Below are 4562 nucleotides of genomic sequence, written 5' to 3'. Positions count from 1 at the left end.
CAGTTTAATATACTAAGTGAACTCTGTGAACTGGTGGAGGTTTTGTTTTTTTTTTGAGGGGACACCAAGCTAAATGTTCTAAAGGAATAAAGCCAGAAGTCATAGAATTGTAAGCAAGCAGATAAGTTATGGGGTCCCCAGAGACAACGACCAGGAATGGCTTTCCTGATGTAAGAGAAACCAGTTTGGCCTAAGCCATTTTGTGATGTAAGCCTAGCTGCAATACTTGCCCTTGAACAGTTCTCAGTAATCAATGATCTTAAGGAAAGTGAGGGACCACAGGAACAAAGGAAAGCAATCAAGAAACAATAGTTTAGCATTAAAACTGAGTCTCAGTTCCTCCTCAGGGGATTTTCATAATAATATATCTTTGAGCTTTGCAGGAACTAAGCCCTCCACCCACGTGGAAGACAGAATGGTGATGTTGACCCTTCTGACACGAACTGAACTGACTGACATGAATCAACTAGAGGCTGGAGTCTGTCAACCTTTCAGTTCAATTTAATTGAGTCTTCAGTCATGTCCTACTCTTTGCAACCCTATGGACTGCAGCACACCAGGCCTTCCTGTCCATCACCAACTCCCAGAGTTTACCCAAATTCATGTCCATTGAGTCAGTGATGCCATCCAACCATCTCATCCTCTGTCATCCCCTTCTCCTGCTGCCTTCAATCTTTCCCAGCATCAGGGTCTTTTCCAATGAGTCAGCTCTTCATATCAGGTGGCCAAAGTATTGGAGCTTCAACTTTAGCATCAGTCCTTTCAATGAATATTCAGGACTGATTTCCTTTAGGATTGAGTGGTTTGTCAATCTTTGCCCCAACGCTATGCTGAATTCTCCCCTGCTCAAGCCTCTTTATGAATATTCATGTATCCTAGCTTAAAACTTCCTTAATTTTCATGCTCAGGAAGACACTGCTTTGGGAAAGATCTCTGGTGTTCTCTTTACTTACTGTAAGTAATAAATCTTTCCTTCTCCTGATCTCTTTCACTTTCACTTTCCTGATCTCTGGTTTGGTTGTATCTATTGGCTTGACATGGACCAAGAGGTGACCCTGGATTTCAGGCTCATGTGTTCTGGTTATTGGGAGAAACTGAACGTGGACTGGAACTTATACAGGATCCTTTGAGTAGCGTCCTGCCCCACCCCTCCTGCACTCACTAGAATCTCAGGTCCTGGAGGTGAGCAGGGGTAGAGCTGGGCTCCCCATCACCACCACATGACGTCCCCTGTAGATACCTCACTATCACTAGAATGGTTATTATTTTTAAACTAAAGAAAATGAGGGAGAATTCCCTGGTGGTCCAATGGTTAAGAATGTGCTTTCACTGCTGAGGGCCTGGGTTCAATCCATGGTTGGGGAACTAAGATTCCACAAGCTGTTTGGTGTAACCATAAATAAATAAAATTTTAAATAAAAAAAAAAAGAAAATGAGTGTTGGCAAGGACATGGCGAAATTGGACAGTCGTATATTACTGATGGGAATGTAAAATGGTACAGCTGCTGTGGAAAACAATATGGAAGCTCTACAAAAAAATTAAAAATAGAATTATCATTCGACCCAGCAATTCCGCTTCTGGGCATACACCCAAAAGAATGGAAAGCAGGAGCTCAGAAATATTTGTACCGCCACATTCATAGCAGTGTTATTCACAGTAGCCAAAAGACGGAGACAAGCAAGTGTCCATGTAAAACAAAGTCCTCCCTAAAACTGGGTTCCTCTGTCAAGGTTATGATTAACCTCTCTATCCAAAAAAAATTATTCTCTTTCTTGTCCCACACCTGTTATCCTTGAGACTGAGGAGTATCAAAGAAAAGGGAAGGACTGAAACCAAACAAGACCCAAAGGGACCCTTCTGGGTACAAGAGCCTTTCCGTGTCCCCTATTTCTTATTTACAGGAAAAAGGCTTCAGTCTCCTAAATCTTCCCTGAGTTCCAGAGGGCAGCTCAGTTATTAGATTACTAATTAGGAGGGAGGGGACACAGAAACAAAGAGAAAGCAGTCAAGAAACAACAGTGCAGCAGTAAAAAGTCCTAGTTTCTACTCGAGGGGTTGGCTTAATCCGACAGACAACTCAGAGTTCTGCTGCTGGAGCGGGCTCCCACCCACGTGGCCAAGGGGGACTTCAGGTCTGCACAAGCTCTGAGACCCCAGCCTGGATGGAACCGGAGGCCGCTGCCTGAGATTCCTGGAGCCCCACCCTGTTACCTCCCACCAACCAATCAGAAGGAGGCCACACACCCTGCAACCCTCCCCCCAGTTTTCCCTTTAAAAGCTCTTCCCCCAAAAACCATCAGGGAGTTTGGATTTTTGAGGATGAACCACCCATCCTCCTTGTTCAGACCTGCAGTAATCTTTTCTCTGCTCCTAACTCCAATGTTTTGGTTTGTTTGACCTCGTATTTCTTTGGGCTCATGAATTTGGATTGCCAACACAAGGAAAGCAAACGCACACACACACACATTTGAATATTATTTAACCTTTAAAAAAGGAAAGGAATTCTGACACATACTACAACATGGATGAGCCTCGGAAACATTATGCTCAGTGAAATTAAGTGAGGGACAAATACTGCACAATTCCACTTTGATGAGGTCCCAATGAAACTATGTAACTCAGATTGGGACTTGAATTTACGGTCTTTTAACTGAGATCACACACATGGTTTCAGGACTTAATGAAGATCAGAGGTTCTTGTTGTCTCACCGCAGAAAGAATTCAGGGAGAGACAAAGTGATAGATAAGAAGCGGATTTATTTAGAGAGAAACACACTCCATAGCCAATGTGTGGGCCATCTCAGAAGGCCAGAGCACTGCAAGGCTATGGGTTACCAGGTTGGGTAATTTCATAGGCTGATCAGTGGGAGGATTATTCCAACAGTTTGGGGGAAGGAGCCAGGACTTCCAGGAACTGGGCCACTTTTTGGCCTTTGATGGGTGGCCTCAGAATTGTAATGGTGCTAGTGGGTGTAGCACTTGGCTTGCTGATGTGTTACAGTGAGTTTATACTGAGGCTCAAGGTCTAGTGAAAGCTGACTTGTCTGCCATTTTGAACTTATTTGGTTCTAATCAGTTTATGTCATGTTTTCGGGCTATGTTATTCTTTTAGAGTTTGTACCCTGCCCCCTTCCCTCCAATTTCACCTACAGTAGTCCAGTTCATAGAGACAGAAGTAGAATGCTGGTTACCAGGGGCTGGTGGGGAGGCGGGAATGGGAAGATGTTGTTTAATGGGGACAGAGTTTAGTTTTGTGAGATGGAAAGGGTTCTGTGAATGGATGGTGGTGATGGTTGCACAGCCATGTGAATGTACTTAATGACTCTGAACGGTACACCGACAAATGGTGAAGGTGTTAGATTTCCCAAAGGACATGCCACGCTATGCTCTTTGAGGTTCTCTGTTAGGCAAGGGCCTGAGCTGAACACAGGGGCTCCCTCCCCACTCTGAGCTATTGGAAAATGGCCCAGCCCAGCTGCTAACTTTTGAACTGTAGTGCTGGAGAACACTTTTAAAAGTGCTTTGAATTGCAAGGAGATCAACCAGTCAATCCTAAAGGAAACCAACCCTGAATACATTGGAAGGACTAATGCTGAAGCTGAAGCTCCAATACTTTTGCCACCTGATGTGAAGAACTGATTCATTGGAAAAGACTCTGATGCTGGGAAAGATTGAACGCAGGAGGAGAAGGGGATGACAGAGGATGAGATGGTTGGATGGCATCACAGACTCCATGGACATGAGTTTGAGCAAACTGCAGGAGCTGGTGAAGGACAGGGAAGCCTGGCATGCTGAAGTCCATGGGGTCGCAAAGAGTCAGACATGACTTAGCAACTGAATAACAGCAACAGCTGCTTACTGGCTCCTCCTCTGACCCAGGACAGGAGAGTCAGCAACCTGAATCCCACTGGGCGGCTCAGAGCAGGACTCTCAGGCCCAAGGTTATAATAATCCCCAACTGTGGCTCCATGTTCATGGCCCTGAAAGGCATCAATTGCCAGCTCCATTGTCCCTGGCTGGGGCAGTGACAGTCCCTGGCATGAGGGACGGAGAAGGGGACCAAGGAACACTCTGATCCCCAAATCCTTGGATTCCGGGAATTGCTGCCTGTCTCCCTGGCATTTAGGATAGTTTGAGTAAATGCTGTCTGAGACCACTTTGCCAAATGTAGCAAAAGTACCATCTCCACCCCCATCGCTCTGCCGGGAAGCCAAGTCCAGTTCTCGTCGGAGCAGGAAAGCAGCAGTCTCAGGGGAGAGAGGGTCACTGAACTTGGCCCTGGGACCCCTGGGTTCCAGGCTCTTGCTGCCTGTCCTAATAACCCTCCAGCACCATTTCACCCACTTCCTAGGGGTGTAAAACAGGTTTATCTGGACAGTGGGAAGAATCGCCAACAGTTGCTCTCTCATTGTTACCCTTTTCACATACACAGCACTTTCCATTCATGGAAGATAGGAGAAACTCTTTTTTATGTACATAATTTTATATATATTCATTTGGGCTTCCCAGGCGGTGCTGGTGTTAAAGATCCCACCTGCTAATGCAGGAGACATAAGAGATG

The sequence above is a fragment of the Budorcas taxicolor genome, chromosome 5 (genome assembly GCF_023091745.1).
Source record: "Budorcas taxicolor isolate Tak-1 chromosome 5, Takin1.1, whole genome shotgun sequence".
Lineage (NCBI taxonomy): Eukaryota > Metazoa > Chordata > Mammalia > Artiodactyla > Bovidae > Budorcas > Budorcas taxicolor.
Note: the sequence above shows the minus strand (reverse complement) of the source record.